The sequence below is a fragment of the Molothrus aeneus genome, chromosome 2 (assembly GCF_037042795.1).
Source record: "Molothrus aeneus isolate 106 chromosome 2, BPBGC_Maene_1.0, whole genome shotgun sequence".
Lineage (NCBI taxonomy): Eukaryota > Metazoa > Chordata > Aves > Passeriformes > Icteridae > Molothrus > Molothrus aeneus.
In genome coordinates, this window is record NC_089647.1 from 44002978 (window position 1) to 44029425 (window position 26448).

Below are 26448 nucleotides of genomic sequence, written 5' to 3' on the forward strand. Positions count from 1 at the left end.
TTTAAACATTGGTTATGTTTAGCTCAGCAGAGGATTTTAAGTTTTGTGCTGTCCTTGCTAGGCTGTGTTTGCCACCAAAAAGAAGTTTGGTGATTTTTTTTTTTTTTTCAGTAAGAGAAATATTGTGGAAATAGAAATCAAAAATGAAAGTCTTATGAGGAGTAGCTTGAGGGAGGTGGGGGTGTTTAGCCTGGAGAACAGGAGGCTCCCAGGAGACTGTTTTGCTCTGTACAGCTGCCTGAAGAGAGGTTGTTGTGAGGTAGGGCGTCTTCTCCCAGCCAGCCAAGGACAGGAGAAGAGGACACAGCCTCAAGCTGCACCAGGAGATAGTGAGGTTGGGCATCAGGAAGAATTTATTCACTGAAAAGGTGGCCAGACATTGGAAGAGGCTGCCCAGGTTGGTGGTGGAGTCACCACCCCTCGAAGTGATCAAGAAATGACTGGACATGGCACTTAGTAATATGGTTCAGTTGACATGGTGTTGGCCAAAGGTTGAACTGGATGGTCTTGAAGGTCTTTTCCATGAAAAGCTAGTGGAAACAAGGCCCCATGGGTCTCACAGTTGCCTAAAGGCAGACAAGCAGCCATGGGCAGAGTGTGGAGCTCTTGGAGCTGCCTTCTATCAGGTCTTCACTGCATTGCCTTCAAGAGTGTCACAGTTGGAGGCCAACACCTGGTGTTGCTCCCAAGGCAGAAGCACCCAGTTTTGACAGCAAAGAAGAGTCTAAAATGATATTCTGCATTTCCAAAATTTGATAGTAACAAACTATCTATCTATTCCCTAGACAGTGGGGAGCACCAGGTGAATGAGTGACAGGGAGAAACAGACCAGGTTCTCCTCAGCTGGGTAACTCTTTCATCTCTCATTTGTTGAATGATATTTCTCTTACCCAGTAGCACCAGCATCCTCTTTGATTATGAATGATGACTCAAGGGACACTAGGAAAAAAAAAGGAATGGGACATGTGTAAGTGCTGGAAGTTTAAGAATTGGAAGTCCTACTCTTAATCACAGTGTTTCATCTTTATTTATGAGGGTAAAAGGGCATATATTCAGTAATATATGCCACTTAGTAAACAGAGTTAAATTGTACTTATTCCTTTACTGGTGAGGAATCTTTTATTTAGCTAGGATGTAAAAATATAGTGAATTATTTAGCTAGCATATAAAAACTACTGTTTGATAAAACTGTGAAATAAATACTTGGGAATTGATTACTTTGAACTATGACAGCCCCTTCTCCTGCAGTGCACTATAATATAGATTTTCTTTATTGACATGATTTTAAAGTAAAAAGTGAGAAGAGAATGGATAAACATAAAACCCATCCATTACTGACAAATAAACAAAGAGGAAAATAAAGTTACAGGGTTCAGAAATTTTGTGTCACTAGATGCCTCACAAGATAATGCAGTTTGAAAATAATTTTTTTTTTAAATAGAGTTGTCACAACATCCTGTTAACCAGAAGTAGCTTTAGGTATAAAGCCCAAATTTAGGATAAGGTCAGCCTCTTTGATAGTGCATGTTATTGTCTAGAAGGTCATCATCACAGTAAAGGTCATAATCACAATCATTGACTGCCCTGTAGAGCATTTAAATTATGCTTTTTTAAATATTGGCATGGGTCAAGTTTTTCTTCCGAGCACTAATAAACCAGATTCTGAAACTACTGGAACTGTTGACTGAAATTTTAAGCTGATTTTTATGTACTTCATTAGTGTGAAGATTTGTATAAGAACAAGTCCAACTGCTCAGTCTTAATATTATTCCGAATGGATAAAAGAGGAGGAAAAAACCCAGACCCCCAGGAAGTTTCTTTTCCATTTTTCCATGGCAGACGGCTGCTTAAACACTGTGGTGCAGACTGGAAGCAGGAGGTTTCTGTTTCCTTTCCAAACCTTCACATCTCTAATTAGACTCTTTTTGCCTTCTGACTATTTAGCAGTTCAGAGCAGGGAAAAGAAAATTATGTCCAGTCCTTCAGTGTGAAACTATTGTGCCACTGTGTTTCAAAGTTCACGCTGTCCTGTGGCACATTTATTAGGAGACAACAGGGATACGTATAGTACTGATACTATATACTAAGTCTTGGACCAAGCTCATCTTTGTTGTATGCTGCTCAGAAAGCTGTTCTTCTTCAGCTTTTATTTTCAGTTTAATTTGCTGGTCAGCATTCTACAGGGATTGTGTTAGCCCTTATTTACACACTCTGGGCAAATCCCAGGACCTCATCTAGCCAGGAAAAACACCTGAAGACTCATTTCCTTTTCAATATAATTACTTTAATGACAATGTGTGATATGATAAAGGTTGCCCATGCAATATCCCTGTTCATTAACTATTGCAGCACGTCAAGCATTTGTACTGCCTGGAAAAGTAGTAGGTTTTTTTTTTAACTGCAAAGGCCTTACAGGTACCTGAGAGAATTATTATGATTGCACTTCTCTTAAATAATGGGCAGAGGGCTGTCTCCCTCATCTTTTTGACCTCAGGTTGTCCTTATCAATGAGACCTTCCCTTTTTTGTTTTCAGTTTGCTGATATGCATGGAAAATCCCAAAAGAAACGCACCAGCTACTTTCCTGCTAAGGTAACTTGACTATCTTAGTGATGTCCCCTACTTGTGGAGATAGAAGAAGAAAAATCAAAGCCCCAAAAACCCCTTAATACCAAATTATATAGGGAACCGAAAAAAGGGGATGAAAATGGTTCTTAACATTGCCAGTACATGACCAGCCCAACTCACACCAATCCATATAATTTACACTTTTTAATGTCAAAATGGGCATGGGCAGCTGTTTTAGTACATAGCTGTGTTCTTCCAGGATGGCCTTGGAAAATGTACCTCTCCTGTGTGCCAGTTAGGATAGACTAACCCATTGTCAGGCACCCATCAAAGCCTCTCCATTTCTTAAGCTGACAGCTCTGGATATCCAGCATCAGCCTGATTTGAAAGGCAGAGCTTTCTTCATCCTGAGGCAGCCCAGTAATTTCTGCAACACTATTGCTAATTTGGAAGCTGACAGTTTCAATCTCCCCACCCCTTTGGTTTATTGCAAGCATTTCATCAGACTGGCTGCAGACTGCCGTGTCCTTCTGTGCTCTGGGCGAGGGGGACAAGCAAGGCTGTCAGCAGCAATGCTCAGTTGCTGTGGTGATGTTCCTCCTGGAGCAGGCAGCTGCAGCAAGTCCCCCACCCCAGTGGCACCTAGCCCAGGCTCTGGATGGACCTGTGGAGGCTTCCAGCTGATTTAATTGGTTCATTGTTCCCTGGTTTGATGTAATAAATTCATTGTTCCCCAGTTCAACTTAATTGAGTCATTGTTACCCGATTTAACTGACTGATTGCTGCCTGACTTGATTTAATTAATTACTGCCTGACTTGCTGAATAAGCAAGCTCCTGCTGCCAGCTGCCAGAACGGCTCATGGCTCCTAATCCGTGCTGTCTACCTCAGCCCCTTGTCCTATACCAACCTGCACTTCTCCTGGGAACTGCTCTTGTTCTACTCTAGCCACATCCTCTGTTACCTTCCCTTTTCTGTTCCCATAGCTTGTCCCCTACCCAAGGAGCTCCTGTAACTCACCCTCTAATTCTCCTTTCCATTTTCCTCTGATTTTTCCTGTCTTTAGCCCTGGGACTACCTCCATTTTTCCTCCTGGAGTTCTCACCACTGTGTCTCACAGCAGCCATCCCTGCTTTGATTCCTCTAAAGCTGCTCTTGAGTTCCCCTGAACTCAAGAGCATTTCACTTGTTTCAAGCATGACAGATTGCCCCTCCTATAGTGGGATTTTTTTATATCCTATTCTGCCTGGGAATCCTAGACAGGCATTAGCACTTGTCCAGTGCTCTCTTTCTTTCCTTCATTTCCACTACTTGCCTGTACCCATTTTTTTCTTCCTTTAAGGTACCATCCAGAATCCCTTCCCTCCTCTTGTTGCATGTTATCTGGCAGCCTTTAGGCTCTTGGCTCTTTTTAATCCGTCCCCTGCCCCAGATCTATTCACTTGCTTTGAGATTTCTGTGATCCCTGTAAGGGTATCTTCCCTGATTGCTCATTCTCTTTAGCCTGTTGTTTTCACTTAAGATGTTCTGATGGTGGTTCACGTTTCTTGCTGACTCTCCACTTTCTGGCCCTTACTTCATTCCCCAATCTCCCCAGATCTCTTTAATTTATCTTTCTGTGTTTCACTGTCTCCATTCAGCAGAAACATGAGATATAGCTAAATCTTGTCCTCTTTTCTCAGCTGTTCTGCTGCACATTCTATCTGATGTCAGTCTGGGAGCAGGCATGCACTTGTTCAAGCAGAGAATTACTGTTCTCCAAAGTAATTGTGTCAAGGTGTAAGTCTGAATTTATATTAATGATCAGCATGAGTCCAGACTTCTCTGTGACCACTTCAGTGCATAGAGGTGAGGTCAGCTTTGCCTGTGCTGTCAGTCCAGTATGCACAACATCTTGTGTGAGCAGATATCCCTCCTGGCTTTGCATTGTCCAGGCTTTGTTAGCCATTACATACTTCCTGTTCATCTGCACTGGCTTTATTTATCCATTTTTCATGTATTGGAAGAAGGTTCAGGAATAAGTGCTTGTCTCTCCAGTATAAGCACCATCATTCAGTTGCCTGCTGACATCTGGCTTCTGTATTCTGGGAACAGATACATGGTGTTTCCCCTCCTTCCTCTGGCTCTCTCTTTTTCACTGATTTGTCAATGTTTTCTTGAAGAAAGAATCTCATTGTCGACAAAGACACCTCTTTCCTCCTCAATTCTTTAAGGAACCTTCACTCTTAGGATCACAGAATCATTTAGGCTGGAAAAGACCTCCAAGGTCATTGAGTCCAACCTTTGACTAAGCACCACTTTGTCAACTAAACCATAGCACTATGTGCCATGTCTGGTTATTTCTTGAGTGCTTCCAGGGATGGTGACTCCACCACCTCCTTGGGCAGCCTGTTCCAGTGCCTGACCACCCTTTCAGTGCAGAAACCTACACTGCATGGCTGAGGGTCTTCCATGTCACTTGTAGTGAGTTAATCTCTCTCTGCTTTTTTTCATGTATGTAAAAGTCACTGTATTCCTAGGGCATTTTTTTCAAACCCTTCTAGGTTTCATATGGCAGATTACATTGATTTCAAATACCTAAAGACCTTGGAAGATGTTTTAGGGAAGCTCAGTCTTTGGGTTTTGGGGCTTCTTTTTTGTTGGTGTGTTATGGATTCTTTGGTGGGATTTTTTTTTAATTCAGTCACATTTTAGTTTATTTCTTTTTCTTATAGTCTCCTAAAACTGAATGCAGTTCTCTTAGGTTTCTCCCAGTATGTTCAGCAGAATAATCAGCTTTTTTGCACCCTAGTTAATGCAACTCAGCCATATTTCTGCTGCTCTAACATCTGTTCTCTCCCCTCTATAGGTAATTCCTTTTGAATTCATCTTTGCAGATCCTTTCCTGCTGTTAGCTTCTGCACATTTGTTAATTTACAGAGGCCATCAGACTTTGCAGATGATACAGATACTGGCAATCCCTCTCACATTACTGGGATATGAAGGTATGACACCCAGTCCTGTTCCCATGAAAGCTGGTGCCAAACCTCCCATAAAATGTGATGAGAACAGGACTGGGCTTCAGAATCTTCATTCCATTCTCCATGATGGCAATCAAAATAACATTAAAATTAGAAACAGAATTAGCAGGTGCCAGACTCTTCTTGTTATCTTCCATCTTCTGTGTTTGGTAAGATGTTTTCCTGATAGTGGTTGCATTCACTGAGTTCATATATACAAAATATTAATGCTTCAGGCTTTTCATAGTGTGAAGGACATGTTAAGAAAAATTGAGGACTCTCTTCAATGTACAGCCTGCCTTTCTATTTGTAATTGCAAAGCACTACCATGGCAAAACCAGTGCTGCATAGATGGCTAAACACTATTTGTGTCCTTTTACCTTTATTTGGTGTGAAGCATATCATCTTTTTCTGAAGTGTTAATGACTGACTGAAGTTATTCCCTTTTTCAGCCCCACCCTGCACTTAGATAATTCTGCCCTTTGGGAAAACACTGATATCAAGCACACTTCCTTCAGAAATGAAGTTGGATCTGTGTAAGTAATTTAATCAGAATTTTCAATTGGTATCATTACAGTGATATAATTATCATGTGTCACTGTGTGCTAATAAATACAAGAAATAAACCCCCAAAAGTTTTACAAGATTATTTATGCAAGTAGTTTTATCTCAAACTGAGAAGCAAACACAAAATCAGATGTGGAGTCATTTTGATGTGCTTGCATGCAGGGCAGAATTGTGCATTGTGAGATGCTCATCATGATGCAGTCATGAAAGGCAGAACTGTTTATGCACTGGGAGGTAGCTCAGGTCTCTTTTCTCCACATTTGGAAGTCTGAAGAATTTTCTGTCTTCCTCTGTCTTAATCCGGTAGGTTTCCTTCCTCTGCATTTCAAATTACAGAGCTGTGCTGAAGGACACAGGACAACTTCTAACATGCCAACATATAGTTAACATTAGTACAGGGAGCTGAAAAGTCGGTATCCTACACACATAACCTTAGAGATACGTGTTAACAAAAAGCCCTGTCCCTCCCATGCATGCTAAGAATACCATCAGCAAATGTCACTACAGTATGTTCAGGAGTTGAAAATTCTCCAGATAAATCATGATGGTAATTATGTTCTGTGTCTCTGGGCAGGGATGGTTGAATAGCCCTAATTTGGAAAGTATTTGTTAGACTCTTCTGAAAGAAGGTCAACTTCCAAGAAGCAAGAGGAGCCTCATGAGGGGCATCTTGTAGAGGCCACATTTCAAAGGCTAGGTCAGGGTGTTGTTGGTGTGTTTGGGTTCTATGCTTTCTTGGGTTCTATGTTATGGGTTCTGCACAGGTCATAGAAAATTAATGAATATAGATAACAGCAGAATTTGGACAAAGGAGTTTAACCATTTGTGTCTGCTTCTATTTTACAGCCAGTAAGAGACCTAAATTTGGGAAAGAATATATAAATACAAAGCTGTATAAATGCACAAGTTGTCCATTTGCCTTACTGGCTCAGTCAGGCAGAGTAAATATATATAACCCTCTAGTTCAGCTACTTCACTGTCACAGGATCCAGACTCTCACCACTAAAAAAATGGTCTTCCTCTAAGATTTGCTTTTTATTTTGTATTCCAACTTCTTTTTTCTGAAAAGCATTTACAATGTTTTATGCAGTTGTGCAAAGAACAGTGAAGCATGTTCTGCTGGACAGAGGCTCTGTAAATTAACCCTTAAATGTGAGCTGATAAGGTCTATAGGATTTAGCCTTAGAAACACAGTGAGTGTGGGAACTTAAGAAATGCAGCGCAAGAGTCAAAATTAATTAGTTGCTAAGTTCTCAAATGACTTATCTCCTTCAAATGTTTTGCTCTCTATGATTGTTTAGAACCTGCATAATTCCATAGAGTCACGGCTTTCATATATTCTTTATGCTTTTTTATACACTTCATCTGTGGAAGGCCATAGTTTCTATTGGCAAAAAGGATGATTGTGGTTAAAGTGTATTTATGGGCCTTTGACTGCCCCATCACTGCGTAACTGCAGCTGCATATTCACTTTCAGAGGTATAATTAGTCATGAGAAAATAACTTCAAGTATTATTGGTTACATTGACATTTTCACTTTGTAAATGATCATGTCTGAGAAATGCTGTCATATACCTTCCTATAGGAAGTGTCACAACTAATGTCAATCTTCAGAGCTCCAGGTGTACATTTTCCTTGATGCCTCTGGGGCGCTGAGGGTCTGACATGGATGTTTCCATAAATCCACAAAATCATTCACAGGGACCATTGAATAAGCGGGTTACCTACCTACATGTTTGCAGAAACAAGCCTTAATGAGTAAATGGCATCAATCTCAAGCCCATGTGATAGAAATGCACAAGTATCAATGCTGTCTTCATGTGCTAAATATTCCCTAATATTTGGCCAGAGTGGAAAAATGGCTTCATGCTGGTACAGAATGGAAACTTCAGCAGTTATTCACATTTTTCCTCATGAATTAAAGGAAATATTCTCCATTAATTTGCTGCCCACTCCCAGACTTCCAAGTTGAAAAAGGAGCTGGCTCTCCCAGAACTTCCCATGTCTCTCCTGACAACTGGGCCAAGGATCTTATGTTGTCTCTATCTTAAGGGATGCTGGGCTTCCAAAACATGGCAAGGGCTTTTCCTTTACTGGCTGTTTAAAAGAACTAATTCCCATTACCTTCCTCCTTATCTCCCTTGCACCATAGCAATGAAATGAGAGAGCAGGTAAGAGCTTGCCTTGAAAACATTATGTTTAACTGTGATGAGGTCCATGGAACTCCAGGGGGTCTCATGGTTCATATCCTCCCAAGTCCTCTTTCTCTGCTCCCACACATCCTGCTGCTTCTCACTTGGGGTGTGTCACTGCTCTTTGCACCTTCTAGGCCAAGAGCAAGATTTTTTCCCTGTTCTCACAAGCATTTTGATTATCTAAGCAGTTCAGCAAGCAATGGCAAAATAATAATGAGTTTCCATGAGTTACTCCAAATGGATTGTGACTTTGATTTAATGATTGGCAACAAAGGAATGCAAGATTTTGCTATGTCAGCTACTGGATTAGAGCAGGAGTCATTCCCAGCACATGCCCACAGGAGCATCTCCAATGCAAAATGCTTTAATCACTCCTCATGCAAGCTGAGTACAGGTGACTCTGCAACATGAGCAGAAAGCTAGCAGCATTTTCCTACTCAAGCACCATCTTCCCCAGGCCCAGCACTTGCCTAACTTTTGAAAGAATTAAGTTATGGAGATGGAGTGACTAAAGAAGGTCTTGACAAACCTCCCCTCTTCCTTTCAGGAGAGAATCACTAAGTTAGACTGCCAGTCCCTGCAGAAAGAGAAAGTAGGAAGGGATTTTTCCAGCTTTCATCCCTCCTTTGTTAACTCTCCATTCCCCTCAATTGAAGCCTCTGAGATAATCTTTCCTCTAGTGCTAGAATCCCCAGATGGGTAGGTCAAGGTTGTCAGGCCAGTTTTGTCAGAATAGTCCCAGTTCAATCGCAGGCTTTCTTTAATTTGGTCAGGTACAACTCATACCTCATGGCCTCATGAGATCCTACCTGAAGAAGTAAGAAATATATCCTTTGCCCCACAGGACATAATTACAGTAATCCCATGGGGTGTCCTCTATCCCCTGAAGCATGTGGGCTGCTGTGAGAGACATGGTGCTGAGATCACCCAGTCACTCTTAGCACCCTGCTGAGCCCATTAGTATTATCTAAGAGTTTTCATTCAGCCAACACTATTGACTTTCAGTGGCCAGTGAATGCCTCTCATCTAACTCCTGCTCAGCAGAATGGGATGGTCTCTACTTAGCCAGCATCTCCCATCAGACACTCCAGTTAGGATTACATCTGTGGATAGCCTATCCCATCAGAAACCACCCCAGGCCACAGCTGTTCCTAGCTAACCATGGGCTAACATGCCAACCTTCTCCCCCTGCCCAGATGCCCATCCAGCCCTCTCCTCTCTTCTTCACCAGAGTTGCCAGAGAGACGTCAGCTGAGTGGGCAGAGGTTGGGCAATGCAGGTCAGTCATACCCTCTGCTTTGCCTGGTTTGGCATGATGGCATTATTTTCTGGAGCAGCAGGAAGATCCAGGGAGCACCTGTGGTTCATGAAGGATGCAATCTCCAATTTTTTCTGCTGCTTTGGGTGCGTGTCTGTGTGGTAATCTGCAGTGTGGGGATTACCAAACTGACTCAGGTCATGGGGAAGCCTTGTCCCATGACACTTAAAGGTCCCCACTGAGTCTGTGCTAGACACGTTTAGGTTACAGGAGAACCTCTTTCTTCACCATCCAGCAAACCAGTTTTTCTCCTAAGGAAGGACTCTTCCCATTTATCCCAACCTTCTGCCAAGCGATGAATGGACTCCTGCTTACCTTGTCCTGACAGTCATCCCCTTTGTCATGTGCACTGGCTAACATCTCTGAAATTCTGTCACTCAGGAGTTTGGATGTTTTGGATTGGTTTTAGTGGATGAGATAACACAGCCTAACTATGATCTCCTATGGCTGCAAACCTCCAGCTTCATGGGTGTCCTCCCACTGTGGGAACTTCCTGCCTTGCTGTGTAGAGCGAAGAAGGGAGGTCACCTTTGGAAACTGCCTTCTGTTCTTCCTTCCCTCACTGCATGCAGCAAAATTGTTGTCCTTCCACCATGGTCAAGATGTGCTGTGGCTGCAGGGGAGGAAAGATTTGCCTCTTAGCCATGAAACCAGATTTGCTTTGGTTGTAGATTATTCTCCACCTAGTGAAAACAGTCAGGAAATTTGTTTTGGACTATGGAGTTTGGCTTCTCCGTACAAGATTTTCAGCCACTCATCTTGGCTGGTGTTGGAGAGATAGGAGAGAGGGCAGAGACCATCAACTGAATGGAATCACCAAAGTGCTCCTGACATAAAACATGGGACAAAATCCATATGAAAGCCAAGTGAAAGGCAGACACAAAGAAATGTTATGCAGTGCTTTGGTTATCTATGTGGTCTTCCGCCACAGGATAGGAAGACTAGAAAAAAGGAACGGGCAAGTATGAAATTGGATTGGCAACAATCAACAGCATAACCAAAATGGACATTTAATAATGTGTAGAACAGCTGACTCAGATTTTGATGCTGTCTTTTAATTTAGGATCAATGCCTGTGTAGATTACGTGGCACATTTGCCAGACAAGTTCTCATAGAATATAGATGTTAATAGAGTGGATAATTATTTGTATTTTGTGCCAAGCCAAAAGCCACTTTATGGAAAGGCTTTAAATGCAAGCTTAACAAAATTATTCAAATGCAGCAATGAGAACGGGAAGGTTGATCAGTGCGTAAAGGATGATTCACATCTAACTCAGACTGCTTCCTTTTTTATGTGAGTCGCTTTAAATTTAACAAAGAAAATCCTCTAACAGTAGTTTTCAACCTGGGCAGGCAAAGGCTTCAGCTATTGAAAAAACAGTGGTCTCCTGCACAGAAAGAATATGCAAATAGTCCCCAGTGGGAATTTTGGAGGGCAAGATCTGCTGACACTTAGCCACATCCCTGTTCTGGTGTTTCCTTGTATCCCTGCAGAAGATGGGGCTGCTGAAAGCAAGCTCTTTTCTGGGCTGTTTTCCTGTGCTGCAGGGCTGATGCATTGCTCTGAGGTGCTCAGGGTATGAGGGGGAAGCCGGGTGCCTATGAAGCCTTTTAACTCTTCACAAGCATAAACATTTCTGTTTAACTTCCAGAATCCCTCTTCCCTCAGGGGAAACTGCTACTTGTTTCTCTTTTTCCAGTGGATGTAAGAGCAGGCCTGTTATTACTGGCACTCTCTTCCCATGGATGCATTTTTCTTGGTTTAAGAGATTTTGAATTTTTAAAAGGGAAACATGAGACTTTTTTTTTAAACCTTCTGTATTTTATGTGAGCAGAGGAGTTTTCTGTGTACATTTTATATCATCAGGGCCTTGAACATGAGTGACTTCTTCTTTACCTGGTACTTCATATATAACTCTGTTCTTTCTTTAGCCATGAAATAACCACGCCAATGAGAAAACAAAAGTCATTGCCTACCTATAAAACAAATAGTAAATTTGCAAAACCAGAGTACAAAGCAGAACTAAATAGCTGCTCTTTCCCTCTTTTTATGAGAGATGAGTCTTGGACATAAAATCCACATCCCAACTGTAAGCAGGAAGGAGAGCTGCAATGCACAAACATCCGGAGGATTTGGGGTTGTCAGGTGCTTCTGTGATGTTTCCCAGCATGGACCATACCCTACCAGGACAATCCTTATCCAGCAGCCCAAGACCTGGCTGCTGCAAGCACTTTCAGGAGAGACTCTGCCTTCTTCTGGGGTGCACAGCCATGGCTGACACAGGCAGTTGCTGGGTCAGCAAAAGGACTGAAATTTGTGCCTCCAAAATCTGGGTCATGGACCATACCACAAGCTACACAGGAGTAGAAAATATTTTCTCATCTTGATGGTTTGCTACCTAGAGTCACGCTCTGTCAAATAGTGCCAAGACCTACCTACCTTTCCACTTTTGCTATTACCTCAAGGAGCCTATTTTATTTTCCCTTTCTCTCCTTAAAAAAAAAAAAAGTCCTGGAAACAGCCTTACTAAAGTGGATACAATCCAACTAAAGCCTAAGCTCTGAAACAGATTTTCCCCCATCTTTGAGGGCATTCGAGTCCTCCCTATGCTAAGCACTGGGGCTCTGAGTGCATCTCAACAGCATGTAGTGGAGCTCAGAGAGGGAATTGGACCAGCTTTTGTTTCATGTGCCTCTGTGGTGACACAGATCACCTCCTATGTATTGGCCCCATTAGGAATGCAGGAGTCTTCCAAACCCTTTTGGGAAATCACACATCCACTTGAGCTTCCCTGCTTAGTTTCCCAGCCTAACCCCAGACAACAAGTGTTCCCTGGGACTTTTCCTTGGGGGACCCTGTGGCATGAGGCAGGAAGGAGTTTTGGGAAAGCTTTACATGAGCTACTTATGTGTGACCTTGATCTGTCCTCTTTCCCCTTCCCAAAGTCAGGGTAATACTTTAACCTTGGCATTGGCTGGCTGGGGGCTGGTGGTGCCACTCAGCTTGTACCTAGAGGCTTCCAGACTGCTCTGGAGCACTCAAGTTCTCATCCATAGCTCTTGTCCTGCAAGGTAAAAGGTAAGGTTAAAACCTTGGCACAGAGCACCCTGATCCCTCTGGGCCTGGTGGAAAGTTTGCACTAATTGAAAGAATAATGGCACACATCAGACATACACATAGTGAGGAGGGACCAAAGGAACTTACTGAAGACAACAAATCTTAACAAGTACGGGATACTACTTTTAAGTAGTATTTCATATATTTCCTAGTGCTTAAGGGCAAAATTCATGCCTCCCAAGATACTTTCCTAAGCTTGCAATGCATGACATTTGCAACAGAGTAAATAGGTACATTTTAACACTTTTCATGTCCACAAAGATATCTCTGTAACCTATACCACATCAGACATTCACAAGGCAACAGCATGATATGGGAATACATTTTAGTGTTGTAAAGATTCCAGAGGAGACCCATTCCTGCTCTCCCTCCCAGAGGGGTCCAGGCTGCCATTACAACCACATTGAGCAAGAAGCAGGTGGAGATCTGCATTAACCCCTTAATTAAGTGCTGAGATGGCAGTCACAAGTCAGGGTGTGTCCAGAACAGCCAGATGAATAACTGCAAAGAGCAGGAATCCCATTTGAGCCCCACAGGGCTGTGGACAGTGCCTGTGGTAACAGCACTGAATTTAGATGCAACGTTCCATTTCTGGAACTTAAAGAAGCTGATGGTGATTAGCCAGCTAAATCTGCTATCAGGAGGCAGAAATTTCTGTTTTGGAGCATGGAGGAATCAACCTGAGAGCCCCAACATCAAGCAGCTGTCAGCACAGGACAAGGAGACAGACTTAAGGGCACCTTTGCCAGAAGACTGCTCTGGTGTTATCACATTTCCTTTTCTTTGTTTCCCAGTTACAAGAAAAATGTAACTATAAATTCTGTTGCTGTCTGTCCTGGAGGTGTGTGCTGCAGGAGACCACAGGAAATCAGGTGGGGTTTATCCCACCTGCCAATGCAGAGATGGCAATAGATGGTGATGGTTGACGAAGCTGTTGTTTTTAGCATCTTCTCCATAGCCTCCCCCCAGGACACCAGGGGGACAAATGATGTTGCCAGTTTGGTAGAAGAGTTTGGTTGAGGAACACAAGGTCAACTGAGCTGCTCTGCCCAGTCATGGCCACAGGAGTAGTCAAGGTTGTTCTCTCATACAAGGAATGAAGGGTCCCAAGGCAGGAGTGTTCCTTGGCCCAATGGGTTGCTTTGGCAGGTAAATGGTACTTGGGTTGCAGGTGCTGCAACACCTCAGCTCAGCAATCTGTACCCAGATCTCAGCCATTCCCTGTTGATCATAGCCAAGACAGCATCCCATAAGAAGAAACTCTGGGAAAAAATTAATGGATGTACAGAAGAACAGTAGAAATGTAGAAACATTATCTAGAACTGGACTTTCAATATCCCTGGCTCATCACAATCCAAGTTTTCTTGAGATCCTCATCAACCACCTCTCTCAACATTATCAGGAGCTAAATGTGTGGGAAAGAAAAAAGCAAAGTATCTCAAGAATCAAATTGCCATGCCAACTAGAAGGCAAATATATGTCACGAGATAAATCTCCTTGTATAGAGCAATGTGCAAAAGTGAAACCAATTCATTTTCTAACAAACATCAGTGCAAATTTCAAACAACACTGAGTTTTCATCTTTAGTTCTTTTCTCCTCCCTTTATTCTTTCTTCCCCGTTTTCCCATCTTAATTTCATTTTGGTAAATATTTCTCCCTGTTGCTCAGATAACCATATCTGATTGCTGAGACTTAAAGCGTAACCGATGATGAAAGACGACCTGAGGGATATCGGAGTGCACACACCACAGGGGTGTGGACATAAATCTCTGAAATATGCTAGCAGTATGACCAGAGTCGTTCTACCTGTAGGTTAAGTCAAGATAAGAACTTGCCTGATGGTTGCACACACAGGATTAGACAAAACCAATCCTTCATGCTTGTTAAAAATCCACCAGGACTGTGGGCTTGAGATGGAGCTGAGCCTGCAGGTTGGGGGAGAAGGGGAGCCTCATGTGTCTTTTGACACAAAATTTGATGATGACCCTCTATCCCAATGCTGCACTCCCAGATGAGAGAGTGGGAACAGAGGGTTAGCCTTACCAGCCAGGACCAGGGGTTTTGCCCCAGGTGGGCTTTTCAGTTCAGGGCTGGCACTGTTGCAGCAGGCCCTCCTGCACCGGGTTCACGAGCACCTCTGCCTCTTCATGGCAGGCTTCAGTGTCACCTGCAGCTCAAGGTCACTTCTGGGCACTGGTGGCAGTGGCGGAGGTGGCTGTCCCTGGCAGCAGCCAGCCCTCCAGGGGGTTACGTAAAGGCAGTGGAACACGTCTGCTCTGGGCACAGGCAGTGAGGCATGCGGTGAGTGGATGACTAATACCCCCACACTGGCCTACCTAGAGCCGGAGCGGCTTCGCTACCTGCTGCTCTGGTGGGTCCCCACAGCACCAATGGGCAGGAGAGAAAGATGACCTCTTCCTGTAGTGGATGGCAGGTGGAAAAGCCTCCCCTCACTCAAAGATGCTGAGCAGGGTTTGCCCGTTCATACGTGAGGAGAGCTTAAATTTCACAAGAAAGACATAATCAGAAAATACTGCTGCAGCATACAATCCTGCACTTCTTGCACTTCTGCCTCAACATCTTCATACAGAACCTTCTTAGAAATTATTTACAAATACCAAGCAAAGTTGAAGGCACAGCCATGCAATGCTGGTCATCGGTTTGCAGGATTTTATGAGTGCTGACTGATGATAGATACTCTTTTTGAAAAGTCAGGGCTACTTGTGTCACCTGGTGAGTGTGAAGATCTCTGCAAACAGCACAGGCAAGCAGAAAAGGTCAAATCAAAAAAAGTTCCCACAGTGCATTATTAATCCTGCAGATTGTGGAAATAAAGAGTCATCTTAAAGTAGCCAAATGATCTAATATAAAGAACTAATAAAAAAACCTTCCCAGACTATTTACAACAAATAGAAAGTGCTCTTGACAATGAAAGCTTTCATGGTTTTACCCCAGACCTCTGATTCTCAGATGCTGGCAGTACTGGAGCAGTGGTAGGTGTGTGTACCCGCTTTGCCATTGCATGGCTTCTCAAGCCTAGCCCAGGCAGGGTATGTCCTGCCCCACCACAGCTGGGTGTGGACAGGTCCTGATGGAGAGCATCTCTGCCTGGAAATCTGAATTTGAGAGACTCAGGTGTCAAAGTGACTCTCAGTGGAAAGCTATGGCCATAGACATGCTATTTTTAACAGTTGAAAGCTATTTAATGTTTAACCCCTCAGTTCACCTCTCCCTTCAGATCTGTACCTCTAGCATTAATGCAGTTATTGTTCAAGTGTTTAAACTTTCCTTATTATCAATCAGCACTGAAACCGAAAACACTCACATTGTGGATCCATAATTTCTCGCTCTCCATCAGGTGTTAAGATGTCATGGGACAGCTGCTGGGTTTTTGCAGACTTTTGGACCCATTTTTATGCTGAAATTCTTTATGCTGAGGCCACTGATTGGGCTGTGCAGCAGGACAGCAGCAGGTATCTGCTGCCAGCAGTGACACAGAGGAGTGCAGGGCTCATCCATCAGAGCAAAGGGAAGGAAGCACTGCTCTAAATGAGGATGTTTGTGCCACAGCAGTGGATATGCACAGAGAGGGAAGATTTTTTTCCTTACAAGCATGGGGCTAGGGCCTTGGCCATAGCTTGCAGTTGGCAGAGAACAAGCAGCACCTGGCTTAGGAGGAGAGCAGGGAATGGAGGATGACTCACAGCCCAGCCTTGTCCTCCCTTCCTGCCAGCCACAAGTGCTGGGCAGCAGATTTCAGAGAGGAAGAAAAGGACAAAGCCACTCACCATCCACTCCTGTTTCTCCACTGATTCACTCTTTGCTCATCTAGACAGGGCTGAAAATAACAGCATGCAAAAGGAAGGGCAAAAGGTGCAGGCAGCCCAGGTGGGAGGTCTGAGTGTGCCAGAGTTTGGCTGGGATCACCACTGAGCAGGGTGTGGTCTGCTCAGGCATGGCAGCAAATTAGTCTGAGGATGGGGAAAAGGCACATATTATCTTCACTCCTCTTCAAACAGAAGTGAGCATTGATATGATGTGATTTAATAGAGGCTAAAGATGTTTGCATTAATTAACTGGAGTGCAGGGTCCTGGTCTGGACATGGTACTTGCAGACCTGGACAAAGTGAGAAGTATTCAAGGAGCACAGGAATCAAGAGAATTATACACCAAGGGATTCAAAATGAAAAACATGGCTCATTTAGTCCAAGGAAAAAATATTTCCAGAACAGAGATGGAAACAATCCTCTAACACATACGGCCTTCTTGGGAAAATGATTGTTTTACATTATCTGTAGACAAAGACATGAAGAAATCAATTTTTCTTCTGCAACAAAGAGTCCTTTGACAACCCACTAGGGAACATTTCCAAGATGTACAAGGCATGGAGTGTGGGGAGAGGCTGGAGAATCCCTTTCCAGAGAGATTTTTCAGGAGTCCTTAGACATACCTGGGTGTGATGTTTTGCTGCACTGAGTGCCTGTGGTGGGGGTCCAGTAGGGCTCCCTGGCCTTGGGATGTCTCAGTGCTGAGAGGGAGCCCAGCAATCCTGCCAGGTTCCTCCTGGCTTACATTTCGTCGCCTCAAACCTGGCATTAAGTATTCTTGGCTAGAGTTGTGACTTGGCTTGAACAAGCATTTGATAAGATCCATAAAGCTAAACACAGATTACTGCTCTATAAGAAAGTGTTGAACAGCAAATATGCCCCACTTTCTATGATCTAAACCATGTTAATTCTCTAAGCACAATTCATAATAAGCACAATTCATAATACATCTGGAGCCAACTATTTCCATCTACTTATAGACAGTGTTAAGTGAACTACTGTTTTAATTTTGCTGAGCCAAATAGAGATAATACCCCCAGGAAACAATTTAAGTCTGTAAAAAGTAAAAATGACAGTGTAGGTTGCTAAGTGATTATGATTTGCAAAACACAAATACTTAGACAAAGGAAGTGATTAATTCAGGACATTCTTTATATATCACTACTATAATCTTTTCAGCTGCAGACCATTATGTACCCTTATCTCACAACATATTCACTTTGTTTTACAACCAATCCTTTTAATCTGCCTGTTTTTTTCAAATTCACATCTTTTATTTACCCAGCCTTTTGCCTGCTGTAGCCATCCTCACTCCATGGAATGACACCCATGGACCCATCACACACAGGATCAGAGACATTTGCACTTGAACACCAAAGAGAGGTTCAAACAATGGTTCCAGTACCAGTGTACTGTCCAACACAGGTGGCTGAGCAAATCTCCATTTGTCATCATCCATGGACGAGTTGGTGGTGCAGAGTCCATCTGCAAACATAGCACCTGTTATTTATTAATTCCTGCACAACAACATTCTGCCCTTTGCCTTAGGTGAAGACACTGGAGATGAGAGGCTGTAAATCTAAGGTGAAAGGACTGATGCTTGCAGGAAATGGAGAGTGTTGTCACTAATTTAAATATGTCTGCTGTTTATACTGTCTTACATACAGTGACCAAGGAACAGCATTCAGATCTTCCATGGGAATATTGCTCCCAGCCCCTAAATGCCAAATTGCTGCTCATAGAAATGAGAGATACAGGAGCTCCACAACTCCTTGGCCCCATTAGTACTTACCTCAGACAATGGCCTGAAGGTTTGCTAATTCTTGAAAAACTGCAATCTTATTGAAACCTTTGTTTTGTTTTATGACAGTCTTGTCATTTTAGTTTGCATGACATTGTTTACCCTGTAAAATGCTGCCTCCTGAAGCAGATGCCTTCTACAAGGAATGAGCATGACCAGCCCATGGCATCCCCAGCTTCCTCTCCAGCTCCCTGCCCAGATCACCAAGGCTGCTTCCAATACTCACCCCAATACTCCCATTATATCTCTAAGGAAGCATTGAGGTGATCTTCCATAAAATCAGGGAAGGGCAGTAAAACTGTTAGTCGGTATCTATTTACACTCTCCTAGTTTTGCAGATTTTTTCTGATGTTCCAGCAGCCTTTCCCCACTAGTTTCACATCCACATCCTATTTCTCTCTTCAATTCTCTCATCTGTCATAGCCTCAGTGTTGACACTGATTCGTCCTCCCTGGTTATTTCAACATGCCTCTGTCTTGACTTTATTTCCTATTTCCTTCACATCTTCCTCTTTGTAAAAGTTATGAGTATCTGCTCCTGTGATTTCTTCATTGGTTTGTGCAATGGGGATGTCCCAGCAGCCCTGGCTTGCTCATACCCTTCTGGAAATTATCATATTATGTATTGTTTGTAGAGCTTTACCATGTTTCCAAAATGCCTACCACCACTCTATCTTGGATTGCTTCCTTGAATATTTGTCTTGTTTACAGTAAGTTTGGATTTGGATTTTTTTGTGGTTTTGATTTGGTTTTTTTTTTTTTTGCTTTGTACAATGACATAAAATGCTCTCAAAATATCCCTTTGGAAATCACCTTCTCAGAGCTAGACTTTACTTATTGGGATCAAGTGTCACTCCACTTTTTTCTTCATCTTCCTCTTGGTCTCTTTAGATAAACTAATTTGTGGCTGCATGAGCATGGGGTGTATGCTTATATTAAGCATTAGGCCATGTTGTATATTTTAATTGTTTCTAATTTGCATGTTTATAGGGATCAAGGATCTCTGATTTGTACTAACGATATCTCCGTAATCTCCAAGAGGCGTGTATCAAGCCTTTCCTAAAAGAACTCAAAGACCTCTGCAACTGCTCTAAATAACTTCTTCAGTTGCTCAACTTACACTCAGGAAAACTTTTTAAAAAAATCTAAGCTGTGGATCAGACTTGTATTTGCAGCTTGATACTTGTATTTGCAGCTACAGCAAGCTTCCTACAACCTTGCAAAAGCTTGAAAAATATTATTTAATCTGTTTCATAAGCACTGAGTCCAAGAGTGTAGATAAGTATGTGAAGATGGTCTCCATGCCCACAAAGAGGAACAAAGCTCAAGACCGAGCAAACAGTTAAAATAACTGTCAGCCAAAATCATGGGCATCAGAAGGAGGAGATGTGAGAGGCTGAGCACCAGGTGATAAATCTGCTGGTCTTGGGCTGACAGGGGATCGATCCCAGTCAAGATTTTTTAATTTGCCATGCACAGGGCTGAGAACCATGGCTTAAGTAAGTGATATCTGCTAAGGTGCCACATTCAGATCAGGCTCCTGTGTAGCTCTTGCAACCATTCCCTCTGCCATCTCCAATCCTCTTCCCCTGGGAGGGTGCATGACCCAGAGCACTGCCAACTTCCACCAAGGGAAAAATGGGAATGCAAAGATGTAGTTGAGCATTAAGTAGGCAACTGGAAAATGAGGAAGACTGTAAGGGACAAACAGGCATGGATTAAAAAAATTAGAAATATGGGGTAGAAGGACAGGAACTGTATAAAGGTACAAATGCAAGCTAGGAGAAGGCACAAAGTAAAAAGAAACTGAGTGGGTCAGGACCATTGCCTGTCCTCCTGGGCAGTGAAGGGCAATGCTGACACAGATCTGAGGATCCCCCAGTGCAGCCTCCCTCAGTCTGGGCTATGCTCAGGGTGTTGTTCAGCCCTGTGCTATCTGTTGTGCTGTATATGAGATTATTGCCAAAGATGAAAATATACTGTCATAAAATTCTCCCCTAATAAATTTCCCTTCATTAAGTCAGCTTGCATTTTAATTGTGGAGACTATACTTTCTCCACCCAGTTACTGTGGTTTTCCCAGGTATGTAAACTGGGGATTTTAGCCAAGGGTGGAATTGTGTGAACCATAGCTGGTTCCATTCCAAACCTTCACAAAAGTAGAAGCATGTATTAGGCATTTCATAATTTCCTCACAAAAGAAATAAAAAAAGAGGAAGAACTGTTGCAGATTTGTCATAAGAGTTTTCTCCAGGTAAAATTGTTGGAAATACCACTAAAAAACATGTGAAAATAATAGTTCAAGTAACAAAAATAGAAAGGTCTCCTTGAGAAAACCATGACTGGAAGGACAGTATTTGCCAAACAGGCCTGGAAACAAGCAAAAATGTATCCCATTTCTGGGCGATAGAAAGAAAGAATATGAAGTGAGAGCTGGAGGGAACGAGGGCTCAGAAAAGCTACATCAGTGAGCACTGGTACATCCAACACACATCACCTGTGTGGGGTCTCTGCTTCTCAGGGAGGATGCAAGGAGCTGAAAAGGCAACAGGCAGAAGCCAGGGACTGGGAGAGCTGCCCTGTGAGGCTAAAAAAGAAATATAATGTCCCACATTACAGGGACTGTGCTGACCACAAAAATCCTGCTTCTACTGCCTGTGCCTTCCAGATCCAAACATAAAATCCCTGTGGGCTAAAAATTCTGCCAATAACTTTGCTTTAAGGCTCTCAGAGTAGTTGATCACAAATGATCACAGCAAGCACCAAATTAATAGATAAATACTGAGTCAGACATAGAATAGGGAGCAGCTTCACCTTGGAACCTACCATGAGATTAAATTGGAGAAGTCAAATCTTGCTGTCAACTGGGAGGATTAGGAAAAGGTTGCATTTGCACTCCTGCACCTGCAGCACACAGCACTGTCCTGGAAGGAATGTGAGTCAGAGGAGTTTCTGCCAATGGGCTGCTGGGCTGTGCCTGGGGAATGACCAAAACACACCCTTGGGACACCAGCCATGATGAAACAGGCTCCAGATGGCCAGATTCAGAGTTTAGATCCAATCTACTGAGTGGAAATAATCACTATTCATCACAAAGAGTTTGCTTGTAGAGGCTGGAGTGGGAGGTTGGTACAACATCTGGGTAGCAGTTAATCCCCCTGTGTAGTTTTGAAATTAAAGATGATCCTCTCAGCAGCTGAGAAACATCAGTAGTGAAGGGTCACCACAAGCAACTAATGTGGAAAGAGAGGTGGATGGTGAATGGACAATTCAAAGGAAAGCTTAAAAAAAGGAAAAAGAAGAAATACAACAAAGTATAGAATATACTCATATGGCTACATGAGCTTGGAAATCATGCAAAGGATCATAAATTTTTTTTAAATGGCTGCTAAATACAAGGTTTTGCTTCCCTTAGAGAAACTTCTTGAGGAAATGCACACTAAAAGGATGAGAAGCAACCAGAATAACACTGTTTCAGTGCCACTATTGAAAACAAGCTCACTGAGTGTTGCCAAAAGTAAGGGACAGCTGTGGTGTTAATACTAAACAAACCAGTCTTCCCATGGTAACTGGGTTTTATTCAGTTCTGGTCTTTGTGCTTTCCTGCTATAAACAAGGTGATTGCGTGTTGTTCTAGAAGTGTGTCAACATTGCTTTAATTAGGCAGCTTACAAATCATGTGGCTTTTAAATTACTCATAAATCATGAGCATGGTCATGTTAAAGCCCTCCTTGTAGGCTCTAACATCCAGTGGTGATCACCTCTACCTTTTAACAAAAATTTCAGAACCTTTGACACGACCACAAGAGGAAGGTCCTGCAACCACACACATCCTGGCAAAAGAGCCCCCATGCTGCTGACAAATTGATATTTACATCATGGAAAGTTCTCCAGCTTTCCTCAGACTGAAGTCATGCCATCAGGTAGATGGCAGCTGGCAGTAACCCACATCAGCAAAAATCAGAAAAGCTGCAGCAGGGATCACAGAAAAGAGCTTGGACCAGCACAGCACTAGGGCAGATGGATATCAGCTATCACAGGTAAACTATCTTGGAAGGAAAAAATTGATTTTATAGGTGAATAGTCCAAGTTTGTTAGCCTGGAAAATGGGTAAATGAGGATGAGCTGTTAACATCCATTGCCAGCTCTGCAACAGGCTGTGGCTGGCTTCCCAGGAGCTGGGCAGACTGGCCTATACAGGCAGTACAGCCAAAAGCCCTTTGCTACAGAAACAGGGCAGCAAGCCATGCTGGAGGCCAGCACAGACTGATCTGGCCTAAGAAACAGAACAAACCCCAGGGCTGTGGGCAAGGCTGCCCACATCGCCTGTTTACTGGCCTGCAGCAGCACGGCCAGCAGCAGCGTGCCAGAGCAAAGTCCTTCTGGCAACAGGCAAGAAACTCACCTGCAGCTCACAGCAGAGGTGGCAGCTGGAAGTTACACCTTGATTTGCTCTTCACAGGCATGGGGACAGGACTGCCAACAGGGTGGACATGGCAGTAACTACCCAAGGCTAGTCAGTGGCCACTGTCTGGCCAGTTGTTACAGCACATTTTATGGCAGCACACTCCAGAGGAGTCTGGACAGTAGTTTTTTAAGAAGAGACTTGAAACCAAAACCTATATTCAGATGCAGTAAGCACTGTATACATAGTGCAACATGCACCTACCTCCCTTTTGCTGATGATTAAATATGTTTGCATTAATCTCTACCTACTGGTTTTCCCTTATAATAAACTATTAGGACACTAAGATCAGATTAAATCTGATTTTATTTGTCATAATATAAATAATAACTGCATCTGCCTAAGAAAAATTGTATTCTCTATTTTTCTCTGCAGTCACATCCTTATTTTTAATGATTTTTGTTTTGTAAACAACACACTGGAGTAGTATGAGATGTCTCAGCAACTGAAGCTATATTCAGGCTTCTGTAATCACCCTTTACTATGCACTGATACAGATTCTGATAGAGGGGAGATGATGTTTGTAGTTAACTTTTCTTTCTAAAGAAGGAAAATCAAAAGCAAATGGAAAACATTTCTGGTTTGTAGAAGTACAAAATGTGACTTCATGCTATTCCTATTCCATAAAATTCAGTACCACATGGACAGCAGGCATGCTCATTTAATGAAATCACCTGGCTAAGCAATGTGCTGTCTGCAGTAGCCTGTGTGTTTGAAATGGCACAATTATATCTTTCCATTACTGCATGGCTTTGAGTAATATCAGAAAATCTGGTTTTGTGGTTGCAAGATGCTCTGGAATGTGGAAAACTACACACTTTGGTGACTGCTGTCTTTGTGCCTGGCAATTCCAGAAATATATTTTTAACTGCACAGAAATAATTTCTATACTACTACTAAGGACTTAATATGCAGATTTCACCCCATTAAGTAGGGTTTATTAAAAAAAACCAAACAACAAGCTCTACATCAACCATAGCTTGCAGTAAAGCTGACTCATAAACAACAACCTAATTTTTTCAGTAATATCAGAGTCACAGTGAGGATTTTCCAGCCTCATCACTTTCTCCTTGGGCTGCCAAAAAATGCCTCCATTGTATTTCTTAGGAGCATTACCTGTTTAAGCAGACCAAGAACAAGCAACCGTGGCTTGATTTGGAAAGCAGGTACTGTTTTGGTATTGGAAAAATTAGTGCAAGACCTGATGGTAAAGTTTAAACACATTGTGAATGGAAAGAAGGGTTTTCATAGTCCTTTAAATTACAGAGCCTTTTTAATGTTTTCTATTGGAAAACCTTTCCATCGGGATGACACAAAGGTGTTGGACCCTTGTAGAGGCCTTGAGCAGTCTGTTAAAACTGCAACAGTGTCATCATCTAGGCTTAAGCTAAACAGATCAAACATTCAATTTAGGGCAAATTTACAGCTCTTATTGTATAGAATCTTCTAAAAAAAGTAAGTTCAGCATAAAGCTTTCCTCTATCCACATGAAACTATGGACTCTTAATTAAGTTTTCCATGTTAGACTATATTCTACCCATAGATAAAAGGAAACAAGTTTCTGAATGATTCTGCATCTTAACATCTGTGCTTCTTGTGAAAACAGGTGTGAAATGCAAGTAGCTGGAAAGAGTGTACCAAGACACATGTTAAAATCTCCATTTCACACCCACATTCAAGAAGAAATCTCATACACACTGAGTGCTCTTTTATTCCAAGCACCTCTCCATTTAAATGTCTGGTGAAGAGCAATCCATCCTTGCAAGCCCATGGAGCATTTCTTTGAATATGTTAAGAAAATATGTTGTACTGCTCTGTAGAAAACTAGAACACTGCCAGTTTCTTACGATCTCCCATTGATAACAGAACCAAGAGGTTTGTTTAGCCTTTATAGAGAAGAAGGTTCTACCCAAAAAATTAACTATAACAGATACCAGTCCATAGTAACTTCCTCTAAGTGATGTGCTCTAAGCTGCACCCCTGCAGCTCTGAATAACATGCTGAAGGAAGGAACTCCTTTCTCTTTTTGAAATCACAGACAAGTACAGAAAGAAATCTTCGGCTGTTGGCTTGGTACATTCAAATCCTTACCAAACTGAATGTGAATTTTCCCCTGGGGTCAGTTTTTGTCTTTCTGCTCTACAATAGCACCCACATGTGCATGCACACACATACTCTCACTGAAGCTTGAGGGAACAGAGCAGATGAGCAGGCACATACAGCAAACATATTCATTTACACTTGTTTGCTCTAAGTAGATCCAAATTAATTTGTGGAAGACTCCCTTTGGGCCTAGTAGGCTGCTGAAAGCAGAAGACCATTTGGTTTTCCTCCTGATACTTCAAGTAATTGTAAGGTTCACATCTGCTGGGCTCTTCTTCTCAGGGAGAGCTCCTGTCCTCCGTATCTCCATCCCTGCAACGGCACCACAGTTACAGATTCTCAAACCCCTTTTTGTAATTCCATACTATGGCAATGCAATCCTGACATGGAACTATACAGACACTGGCAGCAGATCTCATCTTTCAAGAAACTGAGACTGACAATGACATCACTTTGTCTCAAAATGATTTTTTTCTGTTTTTATACAAGCACCACAAGCACTTCTCCTGCCTCCCTAATGAAACACAGTTCACTCTTTGCCTAAAAGATGGTATAGATAGGATAATACAGTTTAATACCATTCCAATTAGATAATAGTGCAATCAGAAAAATGCTTCCATTTTAACTTTCAAACTTATCATGACTTAACAGAAGAATAGGGAAACTACTTTAGAATAGGGAAAGTAAATTAATATAGCTGCTTTGCAAGCTGCAAGCTACTCCACTATGCTCAGAGATTTAGGAAACAGAGGTATTGGAGACTTCCCTTAGAGAAGCAATGGAGTATTTCTGTGCAACTGTCCTTTCTTCCTATCTCACACATCTTAGATGATTTCTTTTTAATTAAATCAAAGGCTTTGGTATAATATATTGGACACTGCTTCCAGTATGCAGCAGTAACTTACAGTAAAATACATGCAATATGGAAAACAATAAATATCAAATTGGTGAAACAGAGAAACACACAGTGTAACAAAGACTGCCTTTAAAAATTCTATAGGCGTAACCTGAATAAAAAAATACAGGATTTAAAATATGTAATTGTGTAAAAAAGAAACCACAAGGTAAATGATTCCAAAATATCTCATAGTTTACCATAAAATAGTTACTTGATCATTTAAGTACTGCTCATTCTGTTGACAATCAAACAAAATAAATATTTGACTGGAGCAACATTTCTGATGCAAAATTATCCAGAATCAAATAAAACCTGAAATCAGGAAATGCAAACCAGGAGGAAGCTTAGGAGGTCTCTACTGTAACCTCCTGCACACAGCAAGTCAGCTTTGAGGTCAGACCAGGCTGTTCAGGGCTTCATCCAGTCAGGACTTGAAAACCTCCAGGCTGGAGGACTGTACCACCTCTGTGGACACCCTGTGCCTCTGCTTGACTAATCCTCATGGGGCAAAAATATCTCCTGGAGGCTGGAACTCCTTTGCAAATAGCAGTTAAAATACACTTTCTGTCAAGCACCTTCCCCTTCCCCAGCT

The 26448-nt window shown here is 42.4% G+C and overlaps 1 protein-coding gene across 1 annotated transcript in view; it reads left to right on the forward strand.

Annotated features, from left to right (window-relative positions):
* The window catches only part of IFT88 (intraflagellar transport 88), a 127587-nt gene that overhangs the window by 1671 nt on the left and 99468 nt on the right, over window positions 1-26448 (forward strand). The window contains exons 2-3 of the mRNA XM_066544791.1: window positions 2535-2591; window positions 6018-6101. The gene's annotated coding sequence lies outside the window, so the exon portion shown is untranslated. The remainder of the gene's footprint in view (window positions 1-2534; window positions 2592-6017; window positions 6102-26448) is intronic.